Below are 18,284 nucleotides of genomic sequence, written 5' to 3'. Positions count from 1 at the left end.
CGGTAGCTCCCATAATAAAGTCCACAGTTGATGTGTCGTCACACTTCAGCGAACACGTACAAAAATACTTCATGCATGAATAAGCGCAGCACTTCACAAGCTACATGTAGAGACATTGAGAAAATCTACCACTTTACAACGAAACAAACGAAGCAGATGATCTTTGTATGACATGATGCTGAATAAAACAACTGATCTTTATGATGCAGTTACGTTTATGAATAAATATCTTATTGTCATAAAAAATGTGTTTCATTCATACAAGAGAATTTCTGTCTGCAATTTTGAAAACAAAATGAACCATAAATGAATTTGTTTTATTTTAAAAGATATTTTAAACACGTAGAAAATCTATTGGTTCGGACTGTACAGTTCACTTAATATTTACATTGACTAAATTACAAGCTACTGTAGCCTAGGCTGGCCTACGTATAAGCTGACCTATAGTACTGTTATACAAGCTGGCCTACGTACAGTACACGCTAGTACTGTATGCATACAAGACAGGAGGGTGTGTGGCAAAGTATGTTGGACGTTCGACTACTTATCGTGAGATCAAGGTTCGTATCCAATTCTCGCCGCATTTCTTATATCCTTATGCAAGATACTTTACTTACATTTGCTTCTCTCCACCCAGGTGTATAAATGGGAACCCGGTTAGAAGAAACACAACTTTGCGCTGATTACTAGCTGCATTATGGGAGTACGTGTTTGATTTAAAAAAATGACTGGGGCAATAGTGTTTCACAACATTAGGCGTTACATAAATCCATTATTATCTTATTATATCATTATGCACAATTTAATTTACCACGCATAGTAAACTATAGTCTATAGTTCCCACTGGTTGTCGAACTAAAGAGGTGGTGAGGTGGTTTTAATACAGGAATGGCCGTCGAGAGTGTCAAAAAGTGACAAGACTTCTTAGGGAGGATATTTGCTTTAATTTTGGCCTACACCAAACAACCATACAGTACTATAGTCTATACAGTATGCCAACACTACACTATAGTACTGTATGTTGTTGTGATACACAATGTGTTCATATTCACCTGTTTTTGGGGAAATTTTAGCAACATTGTTATACAATAACAAATCCATTATAATTCTATATTCATCATAAAAATAATAATGGACAATTGAAAGTTGTTTAGCTCTTTAATAATAGTTAATGGCTTTGCAATGATTACACTGATATTTCAATACTAGTACCACCTTTAAATGTAAAATTAATACGCAAAGATAAAATCAGCATCATGATAATTACGCACTCATATCCGATTGAATACTGTAGGATAATATAGTATTTTGGATGAAATAAATAAAAGCTTTTAAAAATAATATTGACCTTTATGATATATACTGTAATGTAATGCATATTTATAAGGAATTAATATGATATGAATTACTATACTGACATTTTAACCTTGGTAGCTACTTACTCAGTAAAATGTTATTCCATGAATGGTACATGCAATATTCCTTAGTGTAAAATTATGTTCCAGATTTGAAGAGTTTGTATATCTTCAGGCTTGGAGAAAGGAACGAAGTATTTATGTTGATAACGCAGGCAGGATACAAGATTGGTATGCCTCGGCCTTTGCAGTTACACAGCTCTGAATGTTATGTTATGCAACACACACACAAGACAACCTACAACAGCCAATAACCTTGACCTGAAAACAAATGGAAGCAGATTCCTGGTGAGGTCATAGGGCTTATCAATAGCTAGCTTGCATACCACTGTACTGTAGATGGTCTGAGTGGCTCAGTCAATATTATACTTTAGGTCTTGTGCTTAGCTACAGTAGCTCAGTCAATAAGAAGTCTGTAGCTTAGTCATAATGTTTGGTCACAACACTGGGAAGGTAAACTTGGGTTCCATTTTATATTTTGTCTGATTTACCCACACTGTAGACCTGTACAGTAAGAAAGCCGAAGGCTAGATCGTTAACTCCATATGTGGGAAAGCTACTTCTTTCTAATATGGCAGCCGTAAATCAACCAATCAGACACGGCAATATCACCACGCTGCGCATTGATTCTTCGGAGCACCGGGGTGCTACTGTAAGAGCCGAGAAAGCGTAATCACCACGGACATGTATTGAGGAAATCTGTGAGAATGAGAAAAAGTTGGCCCACCCGAGACTCAAACCCGGAACCTTTTGCTTGATATGCAGATGTCCTAACCATTAGACCACTGGGGCTTTCATGGTATTGTTAACATTCGATTGGATAACATTCTCAGCGTGGTACAGCGGAACATCTAAAATATATATATATTATACATTTAAACTAAATATTTGTCTTGTGTTTTTGCATATTTTGTACAAAATAGTATTAAATGTTATAAACTGTTAAAACATTGTCGAACAAGCCTGGCGGCCATCTTGTACCAAACTAGCATCTAACTAGCAAAATATCAGTTGATAAAAATATGGTACCACCAGCAGATATCATCATAAATTCCTAGTTTAAAATATTCACAGCATAAATAAATAAATTGTGAAACAAAAAGTTGTGTAAGTAACTGTAATAGGAATACAAACCAAAATAAATACTTATATAAAACAAATTTTCCTGAAAATGTTACTATCCAATGTCGATGATAATAAATTGCATCGCAGAGATAATGTTTTTATAGCCCATTTATACATGCAAGCAACAGAAAAATCAAGAATTTCATACAAATTTACAATAATGTAAATTTTATTTGACATTTCTTATTAGATTGAATTTGAAATGCTCTGGAACAGTTCATATAATCTGGAGATTTTATGACAAGGAACAACTCAACTTATGATTTAGGGCTTGTATGTATGGAAGACACAATGATAGGGTTAAGCTTAGGAATTGAAAGTGCATTTATGTCATCTAGTAATCTAAAAAATACCCACTGCACAGAATAAAGATTTATTTCAATACTTCACAAATGAAATTGATAGTATAGATGGAACTGAACAAATGTTTCTATTTTAATACTTCTTGCTATAATCTGAACATTAGACTAGGTATTGTAATGAGGAGTTTTAACCAGCTGATTTATGTTCACTAGGATGTTAGAAGAATCTACTTTTTGAATGACCTTTGAAAATGCCGAAATTGGTATCTTTTATAGATTAAAAAAACAATTTCTGATTTGGAGATTTTTTCCTGGGTTTTCAAGATGTTCAGTTTCATGACAGTGGACTATATATTACTGTTAAGATACTTTGTATTCAAATTTTTCTCTATATATATGTCATGCACTGTATTTTATTAAATATTAAATTAATTGCACACTAATAATACTATTATTATATTGTTGATGAAAACAATATACAAGATTTAAAAATGACAATCGTTACTGTTCAGTACTTTAAATAGTAATAGCAATATATTTATCCATTAGACAAAGGTTGGTATTTACCATCAAATGGCAAAGGTAACCAAACAGGATATTTAATATGCTGGAAAAATAAGAATCTCAGGAGATTTCAAACAGGGAAGATAATGCAGTTCACACTGAGAAGCAGTGTGCTTGCAAAAACTAGGCTGGACTATGTGAGTGGATGTACAGGTGTTTTCACACTATATCTGGTATGATATGAAATTAAAATTAATAATAGATAAGAAGTAAGGTGAATAACATGCAATGAAGTTAAGGATAATGATGTTGGGTTCAGTCTTCATCCATACTGGTAAAATTTGAATGAAAAAAAGGATGTCACTATTAAGTAGTCTAGACTCATTTCACCAGGCTTTCTTGTGTTCAAAGCTTCACAAAGTCTGTCTTAAATTGATTGATTGATTGAAATTTATATTTATACTGGGTAACCTCTTCAGTCAAAGACTGGTCTCCCAGAGGGCCCAGTTGGTGATCAGTGGCTGTGATGTACTAATACACCGGGGTAACCCCCTACTCGTCTCGAAAGATGTACTAGGTTCTTTAAAGTGCACACGAGCTAAATGTGTACACTGGACCTACGGTTTATAGTCCTTATCCGAGAAGACTCGTTCTACCACCAGAACCAGAACCATGGAGTGAGTGAGACTATTTGCGATACAATGTGATCACAAAATCTTCTTTTAGTTCCTGTAAATATTGTGAATAATGAATAATGCGATAGAGTTGTTGGGTTCAGTCTTTGTCCATGCTGGTAAAATTTAAATGAAAAAAAGGATGTCACTAAGTAGTCTAGACTCGTTTTACCAGGCTTTCGTGAAAGGAATAATGCAATGGACTTGAGTAGCTCGAGGATATTTTGGGTTCAGTTTTCGTTCATGATCTGCTAAAACATTTGAAAGAAAAAAAGCCAGGGAATGTCACAGAATTTCTAGTAGTCAGGACTCGTATTACCAGGCTTTCTTGTGTTAAAATGTTGAGAAAGTCTGTCTGAAAGAATATCTAAGATATAACGTGGTCCTAAATGAAATGTTCCTATAGTTCCTGTAAATATTGAAGACTTGTCGATCTAATTTGAATTTAAACCTACTGTACCTCTATGAGCATGAAATTAAGCCAAGTTTAATGGGGCTGAAAATGGGAAAGAAATAGACCTGAATTTCCTTATAAATTAATTCAAACACACAGTAGTAGACCTTTTAGAGAATTAGTGTGATAGTTCATACAGTAATTAAAAATAAATTGTCATATGTAATTTACTGTACACACCTTTCAAGTAAAGCTCTGTCTACACTATCAAACTTTATGTGACAAAAAAATGTGATGCGCCCATATACATGATGATGGCATATCACTACCATATTTAATCATGTCACTACCATAGACAGAGCTTAACAGTGTTTTCCATAAGATTAGTGTGCTAGATTTGTGTTCTACATTAGTCTCCTATTGAGATGTCATAAGGGTAGCATCTTACTGTTATAACAGAAGTACACTGTAGTTGAAACATGAAACTATCATTTCACATACCACAACAAATTGATCAGAAATATTGCAAAACAATTATTGATATTGATGAAATTTACTTAGGACCTGTTCAGACTCATGGCGTTAGACCGTTTTAGTGTACGATGCTAAAAGAATGAAGCATGCTTTATTTTCGAAACACAAGAGCCTGGGGAAAATGTTTTTTATTACAACATAAAAATAATAGAAACAGAAATTTGGCTTTACTATATTTTTCTTAAATAAATGCTGAGGTATGTTTTATTTACGGCAAAATTTGTCATAATTGTAGGGCTGAGATTTATTTATTTATTTCGTTTTCTTTTAGAAGGGTTGCCCTCTCAGTAATCTAGGCCTATATACAGTGGAAATAATGATGAAAACATGTGGGTAAAGAGCACATGAATATGCAACCAGAAACAACTTGAATGACGCACTTCCGTTGTAACGATAATCGTACGCTATGGGTCTGAACACCTCATTTTCTTCTCTGCGGATTGTAATGTGACCTTGCTAGTAACGTTGTACGCTAAAACGGTCAACGCCATGTGTCTGAACGTAGCCTTACACTGTATTCTTAATATGGTGTCAAACTAATCCTATCAACAACCCACCCCCCTTTCCCACATATTTTTGATAGGAAAATCTCTTTCTTTTTTAAGTAGAAATATTCTGAAAACGAAATGTGAATTGTAAACTAGTGTACAGTCGCTCTTTGATTGCTATTCTAAGCTAATTAAAATCAACTGGTAAAATAGAGCAACCTGTATAGCACAAACCACATAAAGTTGATAATTGTGAAACCTTTGCTCCCAAAGAATAACGACGCTTGCTTGTGTAAGCTTCACACTATAAAAAAGCATTGCAACAATGTTTTTTATTGTTCAAAACAATTTAATAAACAACATATACATTTAAATTAAAACTGACGTGTTAACTGTTAGTATAGAAACTAAAGTTATAGAAACTTGTTTTTTAGGGCCACCTTTGCCCCCGATATATTGGAAACATCTCTGCGGCTTTTAAGGGCGCTACAGTAATAAGAAATTAGTGCCCACACATGTGTATAGTAACAGCACTATTGCTGATAATATATAAGATTGAGAGCATTTATAATAACGCATTGCCGAAGCCCCCTTCTTCCTGACAACTTGAATTGAATAGTGCATTACTGATGTAGTTTATCACATTCCATGGGGAATGGTAGGGTGTTGATCTGAAGCACTGATAACCTACTTACATCACCTACGAATCAACCAAACTTGCCAACTGAGTATTTTGATCCAGGAGTGACTAATGTTAAAACCATATAACTAAGTTTCTGGGGGCCATATACTGTACCACATTCAGATATGGTTGTAATGTCATCACAGCGTGTGATTAGGAGTGCTAGTAATGTGAATTGTTAGACCTCTTAAAACATGTCACCTGATTCACAATTGCTTCATTTAGCCAGAATGGTACCTTCCACTTCTGGCAGTACTGTATTGAAGATTGCACCGAATTATCTAAACTGTAGAGTGTCACAAAGTCAAGTATTTTGCTTTCAGTCCATTTTCAAAATAACCTAAGCAACTTAAACAACTAGCCAATGAAAGATCCGATTGGAAGAAACTGGTAAAAAAGAGATACACGGAGCAGCCCAAGCGGAAATGCCGGCAGACTTTTCAGCGGAGAGGCAGTAATCATCATCATCAATAGATTTTTAGATTAAATCTTTCTTAAATGTTTGATGTTTATTCTATTATTTTTAAGATTAAAAAGAACTGGTTTGATAAAATAAAGTTTTCCACTTAAACCATGGAGGAATAGCTAACAGATAAATTCCAGCCAAGGTGAAGTACATGTACAGTACTGTACATCTATCACATTTCATTCCAAGCCTATATTTTAACACCTCTGATATAGCGGATACCAATCAAAATGACACAGTACAGGTGTGTTAATTATTTTCACTACTTCTTGTGTTCATTAATACATGGTTGATTAGCCTTGAGCCAGTACAAAACAATTTAAGAATAGAGTAATAAGTTAGATTTAGTGCTTGCACCACATACAATGTTCTTTTCTTTTTAACAAAAATTACAAACGATGAAAATTATAGGTGAAATATACTGTAAATAGTTATTTTTATTGTTTATATATGTCGAGTATGTTTTTTTTTGTAATGTAATTTTAATTGTTATTTTGTAATTTAATGGAATTTCCAGAAATGGATAAGAATACAGTTTGAATCTTGAATCTTGACAAACTGCTTTGAGGTAATTCCAAATTCATATCTTCCTTATTTCAAGTGTGATGACAAATAATCTAGGCACATTTCACCACATGGTCAACTCATAGTTGGTATGTCAAATCAAATATGTTTATTGTAACTAATGCAGTTTCAATTGTTGTTCTGTAATTTTTAATGCAAGCAATGGAATTTCCAGAAACGGATGAGAATAAAATTTTCTTTGAATATTTTGTAAGTGCAGTTTTGTTCGGACTAGCAAAGTTACAGTTGGCTTACAGTAAGTCCATAATAGTCAGGGAGTTCAAAGGTATATATTATATAACACCACATGGTCAACTCCAGTCCTGGTTGATCAAATTTTGTAATTTTGTTCGGGCTAAGTTTGCTCCTAAATGGAAGAAGAAGAAGTGCTCTTTTCATTCAAACTGGAGACCAGCAGTAAAAGCGATGGTAAAGTAGGTATAATTAGCCTAGCTCATGGAAGATGTTTGTCCTTTTGTGGAAAAAACAACCCTTGTAAAAATCCTGGCTATGGGCTTGTGGGTTAGAATGATGCAGCGACTAGTTAACAAAATTAATCAACCTCAGGATAGGCTAAGCTGATTATAAAATATCAAATCAACTAGACTTAATAGAACAACATCTCTGGATAAACTATACATTGACTCTATCCAATTCTACTGTAGTATTATGACCTACAAATTCTTATTCAGCTTCAGTTGAACAAACTCATACAGAGTTCATACAAGGGCATAGAGTACTATTTTGGAATTATTCTGTATGACTGTATTGAAAAGTGTGTTTAGTAGTTTATACCAGTAGGGATGGTCAAGTGACCATATTCCCCATTAATACTTTTTGTTAAGGAAACACCTTTAACATTAAAACAAGTACAATACAAACAAACGATTCCTCTATACAAATAAATAATGATAAACTCTTTTACAAAGTAATGAAAAAACTAAAGTTTTTAGTGAAACATATAACTTTTTAAGGGTTTTGCATAATTTTACCTACTTTGTTAGTTTTACTAGTTCAAGTTACTGAAGAATACAATAACGACTATTATAAAGTCAAGCAAATTAATTATTTGAAAAAGATTACAAGGAAACTGATTCAGCAGTCAATATTCTTTCTCAGTCTTGCAAAATTGACCTCTCATGGGCAAAACGCATACTAGTACTCTATACTCTTTCATTGCCAAGTTTAGCTACCTCACATAATATTATTCTGCTTAGGGAAGACTGGCAACCTACAGTCTGTCAAGTAGAGACCTTTAAAATCTGAAGCTCTGTCTCCACTATCAAACTTTATATGACAACAAATGTGATGTGCCCATAAATGGATGTCATATCACTATCATATTTGTGCATATCACTACCATATTTGGGCACATCACACTAGTTTGATAGTGTAGACAGTGCAACGTCGTATGATTGCCACGGTCAGGTTTCTGCTTCATAATGGAAGACTGTGATCTTGCAATGTGTTAATAACAGTTTGCCACAGCTTGTCAAAAGCCTATGACTGTACTCTGAAACGCGGTAGAATGGCATCCTGCATGTCAACAATATTCAAGCTGATTTGTTCTTTCTTTAAGCTCTGTCTACAATATCAAACTAGTTAATATGCCCAAATATGGTAGTGATGTTCAAATATGGTAGTGATGTGACATCATCACATTTTTGTGTTGCATAAAATGTGATAATGTAGACAGAGCTTTATAAAGAGCAAATAGGATCCAACAAGTAAACTAAATTAATAAACTAAAACAACTGTCATTAACATTTAATATTTTCTATACTGCAATGGAAATATTGTTATCATATTATACAGTGACAAATCGATGAATAATCCTCTCAAGAGGATAAGGTCTAATGTAAGTTTATCCAGGTAAGTTGTCACAATCTTAGCACAGCCAATATCAATATCTAATCAGTGAATCTCAGTTTGTTTTACAAATTATTGCATTTTATATCACAAATCATTTAAATATCAATTTGTTTTTTACAATATTCAATAAAGCAAACATTTGAAAAAGGCAAACGTTTTAAAACCTTTTATTTAACAAACAATCCTCAATGTTATTGCTATGGTGATATTTGGTGATGGTATTTTTTGCAATAAGGTTTATCACAAATGCATGATGGAAAAGAACTGGGAGAAATAGTGCCACCGCCAGTATATAAAGTTGTTATTATACTGGTGGCGCTATTTCTCCCAATTCACTCCCATCATGCATCGCTCATGCTAATTGTGATATATATTATACTAGCAATTATACCCGCCCCAGGGCGGGTTTCAAAATTAGTTTACAGCCTTCTCAGTACATAACACCCGACGCCAGTATCTGTCTATACTCGCCAACCTCCACCCCTCTTCAATAACACCCCATACTCTTTCTTAAAAACAAATTCTTCCCAGTGATGGACAAAATTCAATTCAACCTAAGCTTCGAATTGAGAGGCGTATGCATAGCTACGATGGGTTTAATAATGGTTGAAGTACGTTGTAAATTGTGTAAATGAAGAGGTGTCATATTGGCTGATAATTAAAATATGTAATTTAGATACTGCGGTCCCCCAGCCTTTTTTCTCCTTTCACCACCCCAGCCACCATCAACAAACCTTAACTCCTCCCCTGGACAGTTCAAATTGAGTACTCCCCTGGACAGTTCAAATTGAGTAACTTTTCCTAGTACAATCCAATCATATAGGCTACTTCATTACGCTAGTATTTTCGCTCCTCCTCCCCCTACTACACTACACCCCAGTACAAATTATGTTGTTATCACTCCCAACCCATAATCCCTCAGTGGCAGTTTTTAAATGTAGTTTAAAACATTCCAAATACAGTTTCGGTCATGGTGATAGGCCTACATTCCCACCCCAAACTCCCAGCCGCTTCCCAGGAATAATTAAATACTTTAACATTTTTCAAACACAATTCTGGTGTAAGCAAAATCCCCACTATCCCCTGAACCACAACTCCCAACCCCACTCTCTCACAATGGACGTTTTTTCCTTGGAGGCATCGTGATGTAGTTGAACACAGTAACGGTAAACAGCGTGTGTATGTTCACACAGGAATGGATGTCTGTAATGAGACAATCCAAGAGACCGATACATAGCTGGATATGGTTAAAGTACTTTGCTAAATGTGTAATTGAATAGGTGTCATATTGGTTAATGAATAAAATATGTATATCTATATCTATATTTCCCCAAACGCCTTGCTGAGGATAATTCAAATACTGTCAAACTTTTGTAGTATATATTTTACAATGCGATAGCCTACAACCCTGAGCCCTAGCAAAAATGTGACATCACAAACCACCCCCCGCCCCCACCTCTCCCACAAAAACCCCAGGAGTCGGGGGAATTTTTTTTAATGTAGTTTAAAACCTTCCGGGTACAATTGCCATCATTTTGATACCCCATACGTATGGTTACGTGCAGAAACAGAAATTTGTATAACGAACAAACATCGAAAGTGGGGGTTTTGACCACATTTTGGTCCCTAACTTGGATCCTAGGTGGCGGATGATGTTGAAATATAGCTTAGAACATCCCCGGTACAATAGCGGTCATTTTGATACCCCATATGTAAGATTATGTGCAGTAACAAAATTTTGTATAACGAACAAACAGACAAACAGACAAACACTCTCACTTATAATATAGATTTAAAATCTTCAAGTATTGATTGGTCTCATTTACAAACTTTCTCATTTACAAATTTCTTTCACACCAAGGACTATATTTTTTTGTTTCAAAATAAAATTAATCTGACCACTCACCTGTTGGTCCAGTATTTGCAATTCATGGAATACAAAATGAGTCACTACTTACCTTTACTATTCATTACTCTTGTTTTAATATTTTTTATTCCTTTGTGACAACTTTGGTCATTCATATTGGACACACCTGGTTAAAAACCACATCCAGGGTACTAGGTCAAATACTGTAGACCTTACATACTCCCAATTATTAGTGATCACATAACATCATTTAAAGATCTAATAACTGTAATTCTAAAAATACTGCACTGGTAAAAAATAGAACTTAATGTACAGTACATGATCCAAGAAATACCGTTGGAAACTTATACTGTATGAAACTTAATGCACAGTACATTCAATAAATACTGTTGGAAACTTATACTGTATGAAACTTAATGCACAGTACATCAAAGAAATACTGTTGGAAACTTATACTGTATGAAACTTAATGCACAGTACATCAAAGAAATACTGTTGGAAACTTATACTGTATGAAACTTAATGCACAGACAGTACATCAAAGAAATACTGTTGGAAACTTATACTGTATGAAACTTAATGCACAGTACATCAAAGAAATACTGTTGGAAACTTATACTGTATAAAACTTAATGCACAGTACATCAAAGAAATACTGTTGGAAACTTATACTGTATGAAACTTAATGCACAGTACATTCAATAAATACTGTTGGAAACTTATACTGTATGAAACTTAATGCACAGTACATCAAAGAAATACTGTTGGAAACTGTTACTGTATGAAACTTAATGCACAGACAGTACATCAAAGAAATACTGTTGGAAACTTATACTGTATGAAACTTAATGCACAGTACATCAAAGAAATACTGTTGGAAACTTATACTGTATGAAACTTAATGCACAGTACATCAAAAGAAATACTGTTGGAAACTTATACTGTATGAAACTTAATGCACAGTACATCAAAGAAATACTGTTGGAAACTTATACTGTATGAAACTTAATGCACAGTACATCAAAGAAATACTGTTGGAAACTTATACTGTATGAAACTTAATGCACAGACAGTACATCCAAGAAATACTGTTGGAAACTTATACTGTATGAAACTTAATGCACAGACAGTACATCAAAGAAATACTGTTGGAAACTTATACTGTATGAAACTTAATGCACAGTACATCAAAGAAATACTGTTGGAAACTTATACTGTATGAAACTTAATGCACAGTACATCAAAGAAATACTGTTGGAAACTTATACTGTATGAAACTTAATGCACAGTACATCAAAGAAATACTGTTGGAAACTTATACTGTATGAAACTTAATGCACAGTACATCAAAGAAATACTGTTGGAAACTGTTACTGTATGAAACTTAATGCACAGTACATCAAAGAAATACTGTTGGAAACTGTTACTGTATGAAACTTAATGCACAGTACATCAAAGAAATACTGTTGGAAACTTATACTGTATGAAACTTAATGCACAGTACATCAAAGAAATACTGTTGGAAACTTATACTGTATGAAACTTAATGCACAGTACATTCAATAAATACTGTTGGAAACTTATACTGTATGGAATTTAATGCACAGTACTGTACATCCCAGATATACTGGTGAAAAATTATATTGTATGGATGTTATTACACTTGTACATCTTCAACGAAATACTGGTGAAAATTGATAGTGTATGTAATTTAAACACTGGATTTTAATTTTCTAAGAAATTAATTTTGATGAATTTCAGTTCTAGTGATCTGTGATATAAATAGATTGATGATTGTAATATAAGTGTTAATGTTAAACTTCCTATGGACAGTGAAGAATCTTATTGTAGAATAAGAGCCCAAGGCAAGGTGTGAAAGAGGATAAACATCACGCACTTCAATATCAGCGATTTCCTTCCGAAGAAGAAATCATAGAGTTAAGCTGGACTAGGGTGGGCTGTTGTATTTCCCAGCTGCTACTCACGGCACAGCTGGACAGGGACATCCCCTGGATGATGTGCAGTAGACAAAAAGGGAAATGGGACAAAAGAAAAGAAAATATACAGATGTAGTAAAATGTAGACAAAAGCATGGATAAAACTAGTAAAGTCCACTTTTAATGCATAACATTTATCTAGCTGGACAGGGACATCCCCTGGATAATGTGCAGTAGACAAAAAGGGAAATATGACAAAAGAAAAGAAAATAAAATGTAGACAAAAGCATGGATAAAACTAGTAAAGTCCACTTTTAATGCATAACATTTATCTAGCTGGACAGGGACATCCCCTGGATAATGTGCAGTAGACAAAAAGGGAAATATGACAAAAGAAAAGAAAATATAATGTAGACAAAAGCATGGATAAAACTAGTAAAGTCCACTTTTAATGCATAACATTTATCTAGCTGGACAGGGTCATCCCCTGGATAATGTGCAGTAGACAAAAAGGGAAATATGACAAAAAGGGAAATATGACAAAAGAAAAGAAAATAAAATGTAGACAAAAGCATGGATAAAACTAGGAAAGTCCTAGGAAATACTTAACATTTTATTCCAGGTGGACGGGGACATCCCCTGATGATGTACAGTAGAAAATATGCGAAAATAGGACAAAAGAAGAAAAAAGAACAACAAACTGTAAACTAGAGTAAAGCATGGATAGTACTAGGAAAATCCACTCAACAAAATTAAGAATGCAAAAAAAAAATATTAAAATTGTGGACAAGAGCAGACCTTATGTATAAGTTCACTTAAAACATTTAGAATGAGAACTCAAAAGTTATAAAGTTATGTTGTTTTGGGTTTCAATATTGTATTACATTCTATCTAGGTCATTATAAAATAAGAATTACTCCACTGTGTACGCAACCAAACAATTCAAAAGTATAATAGATTGTCTCATTGAGAAATTGAGATAGGCTTATGTTGGGTAATAAAAACATTTTATGATGGCAATTAATATGCCTTCTTATGGTGTAGTACCTTGTATTTCCAGACACAGCCATTGTACTGTATTATTAGCGTACTTAAGCCCAGTCATTTTCACAACATAACCACAATAAACAACTAAATATTTTAGGTGTAAAGCGCCCAGCCATCCTCAATATAAATTTATGAACAATGTTGGCCTATATAAACAGCGTTTACAATGAATGACAGGCTTGTAAAACTTAGATTTTGGCCAGTAATATCGCATGTAAACAAATAATGGAATGAGATACAATATTTAACAAGAATTGTGTTAAAGATATTGCTAGTAAAATTTAATTTGGGGCCAGTACGAAAATGTATATCTATTGGCCGATAAGTCAGTTAAAAATAGCTTTAACCATTGATCAGTAAATAAATAGTTGATAGACAATATTAGATTTTGTCTTTGTTCTAACTTTGTGTTCTTATTAATTGTGTTTTAATATTTTTTTAATGTACTACTATTATTCAAATGTGTATGCAACGACTTTCAACAAAGCAGCAGCAGTTAGTCGTACGCCCCATTACACATCTAGCAGATTCAACGGTCCCTGCCCGCTGTAAACCTATAAAAAAAGGCCTGATTTAGTTGAGTAAGCTAACTTTCTTACAACTCGGGAAGCAGCTTCGGGGCAAGTCTGTAGAGTAAAAGCAGGTCGATGACCTGATATGAGTCAATGAGTAAAGTTTGGTTGTACTCTGATAAGTGAACTGATATGTGTCAAAGAATTTCTAGGCTTCAAATCTATGCATAGGAACAAGAATGTCAAAAATCCAAAGAAAACGATTTAATATCTAGAAAAATATCATTCTATGGCCATGGCCAGAAATTATTACACAAGCATTGCTACTACATTCTTTGTTTTATAATTTAATGAACATATTCTATTTTTTTTTATAAAGACAATGCTTTTTAAAGTTTGAGTTTTATTTATTAATCAATTATTAAAAAACAATTGAAAAAAGAGAACAAAACAACATGGCTTGATTTCAAGGAATGCCAAGTTAAAAACTTATTTACACTTGAATACAACAATCCTGAAATTTCAATTAAAACCTTCTGAGCAAAAACGACCTTCAATCTATATCATAGTGTCTAGTAATATTTTATATATACATACTTTTAATTTACATGCATGTTTCATGAAATTTATTTTAAAGGTATATTGTCCCCCTAAAAAAATTAATTAAATAAATAATAAATATAAACAAAAATATTCCATTTGTAATCATTTTTATATATTTTGTTTTCTTAGTTACAGTGTTAATATTGAACATTTTTAAAGCGTAGTAAATAAAATGTTTGATTTGAATAGTGAAATAATTTGTGCTTATAGAACTCGAATAATACAGGCTTTCTAAAGCTGGATAAAGCTTCTGATTTAATAGTTGGTTAGTTTTACATATCAATAACCTTTTGTAAAGTTTAAATTCTTTTAACTATTCATTTTTCAACACACATTCTTTTAAATTCTTTAGATTTCAATATGATTGAAGGTTTGCTGGGTTGGGGAGTGCAGCATCTTCACAACGATCTTTACAAGATATGTTACTATATTTGTGATTGTGACACTAGTTTTTGATAATAACCCTAAAACTAGTCACATCCAGTTTTAATGTATTTTGAATTTGTTTAAAATCATTTCCACATGACAAAGACAAATTATTAGAGAAAAACTCTAAAGCTCTGTCTACACTATCAAACTGGATGCTAACTGACAAAAATATGATGTGCCCATATGGACATGATGATGTCATATTACTACCATATTTGGGCATATCACTACCATATTTAGGCACACAGGTAAAAACTGGATGCTAACTGACAAAAAAATGTTTAGTAATAGAGGCTACTGTAAATAAAAGACGTTAGTGAATATAACTAAGGTAAGCTTTTCGGAAATAATCAATTCCTTAGTGAGTGTAAAAGCCAAAATAATAATTGATTATGTATACTAATAATAGCACTGAAAATACAAATGATGGGTCAAAAAGTGATCTCATTGAATCACATGTAACTTTGATCAATTGTCTAATTTGTCCTTGCATCTACTCATTGACCTTTGTGAAGATACCAGCCTTGACCATCAGCATATCTGCAGCTTGCCACTGGACATACAGTATTCATGCTTGGTTGGACACAGATAATAACAAGACTTAAAATGGCTTGAGGACAATGAAGTTTCCAAAAGTAGACACAGATCATACAGTCGACTCTATACCAATCAGAAACTGGCCCAATTACTAGACTTTTCATGAGTTTCAAAAGGACCGAAATTCATTTTATCATAAAAATACATTCTGAATACCGCACTTTCCGGAAATTCAGACATATTAGGCCAATCTATTAGGTTTCTGGTATTGGGAGAGTTGACTGTATCAGGTGGGAAAAACTGTTCAATTTTCAAGAAATTCTAGTTTTCAAATTTATAATTTTTCATATCACTATCAGAAAGAATTTGGGACCATTTGAACATGAGATCATGAGATGAATTCAACAATGAAAAAACTTGATGAGCATTTTCAAACACGATAAAAGGACTGGTTGATGATAATTAATTAACGTTACTAATTTCTATACAGTATACCTAAATGATCATGGATGAGAAATTAGTATCACGCTCTATTTTAAGTCTAGATCTGGTGGTTTCATGAAATGTCTTGGTCGTTTTCTCCAACTAAAAAACTGTAAAACATTCATTGATTATCCAAAATTATTAGTAAAATTAACAATCTATAACATTAATTTATACTTTATCAATTTATGTCAATTATTATATTATACTTTTTCTTCTTTTAAACATTAACATTAATTGTCTGTAATGTTTAGTTATTAGCGCAACAGTGGTTCTACACTGTACTTATTGACTGGTTTGTAAAACTCTTTGTTAGTTAATTAGCAGTATACACACACCAAACAATGTTTTTAAACATTAGCATTGTATGATATTACACGTACTCTTATACAGTAATCAAAGCATATTCATTTCACACTCCACCTTTGTAAGTTAACAAAATTCACACAGTGACACAGCATACAGTACATGATCTAATAATAATACGGCAACAGTAACACACATGTACAATACTGTAAATTACTACTAACTACTACTACTACAATTCTGGTGCATCTCATTAAACACAAGAGAAAAAGTGGAGAATATATAGCATTTTTATGAGACTATTATCAGGCTGCAGCATGTCGACTTTGACTACATTAGACATGGATAAAAACAAATGGTACACATATTCCTGGGGCATTTCCTTTGTATTGTGGATAATGTAGATTTATTATAACCTGCATGTTTGTTTAATATGGATTCTCAAGTCCGCATCTTTCTCATCTTTGGCATATGCTCTAGGCATATAGGTATTATCTTTGCTAATATTCTTAAACAGAAATTATGTAAATTATATTTTTTGCATTATATCATATTTATCTCTATTTGAACAAATAGTTGCTTTCTTATACAATACTGTAATTTGTTTAGGGCGTGTCATATTTATTATTTTAGAAATACAGTAAATATTCCTTTTTGTTCAATTGGGCTTGCCACATTTATATTAATATAAATCAAAATAATATTTCTTTTGGTTCAATTGGGCTTGCCATATTTATTTTTGTGTTATAACGCAATAAATATTCTTTTTTGCTCAGTTGGGCTTTCCATAATGTATCAAGATGTGAGTGATTCTGATTGTGCTTTAAAAAAAACAATAACAAAAGTTTTGTAATTTAATTTAAAGTTTTTACCACTGATACATGCTATATATTACGAAATAACAGATCAGTGGTCAAGTCTTTACAAATTCATAACCCCTTTGTTTCTACCTATTATTGTACTGTATGCTATTCTTATTGTTAATGTTATAGTTAATTGTCAAAATACTGTATGTGTTTTGCTCTGTTTAATTTTTTATACACAAGTACAGAACCGAATGGTTATTAGAACGTTGTATGAATGGCTGTACCGACTATAACATGATACGCAAGAACACAGTTCATTCAAAATATACTGTAAATTTGACAGATTTCAAAATTTAATTGTTTTTGGCAACATATTTATTTTGGATACCTAGAAAGAAATCAGTATTTTTTAGTAGACACAAACTGTTTTAAAAGACACCTATATATTCAATCAATAGGTTTTGTTTTATACTCTGCCTAATATTGGCAACAACACCTTTACTAACATGACTGAAAATTAACTTTAATTAACGCAAGGGTTGATGGATATAAATGTGCAGACGAAGTACATATCTTACATGACATTGACATAATGAATACCAGTATCATTAAAACAACTTCTAGCTCTGGTATGTTCTGCTGTTGTCTTGATACAACACTAATGATCAAGAAGACCTCCTCTAACGTCAACCTCTCACTCATGTAGAGAGGTTAATCTGAAAGTGCTAGGCCTCAAC

The 18,284-nt window shown here is 33.0% G+C and overlaps 1 protein-coding gene across 2 annotated transcripts in view; it reads right to left on the bottom strand.

Annotated features, from left to right (window-relative positions):
• Positions 1-18,284, bottom strand: part of LOC140054859 (uncharacterized) — a 102,493-nt gene that overhangs the window by 67,354 nt on the left and 16,855 nt on the right. For both annotated transcript variants that reach the window (XM_072099998.1, XM_072100073.1), the window contains exon 3: positions 1,443-1,676. The gene's annotated coding sequence lies outside the window, so the exon portion shown is untranslated. The remainder of the gene's footprint in view (positions 1-1,442; positions 1,677-18,284) is intronic.

The sequence above is a fragment of the Antedon mediterranea genome, chromosome 1 (assembly GCF_964355755.1).
Source record: "Antedon mediterranea chromosome 1, ecAntMedi1.1, whole genome shotgun sequence".
Classification (NCBI taxonomy): Eukaryota; Metazoa; Echinodermata; class Crinoidea; order Comatulida; family Antedonidae; genus Antedon; species Antedon mediterranea.
This window is presented reverse-complemented; position numbering and strand designations above follow the sequence as displayed.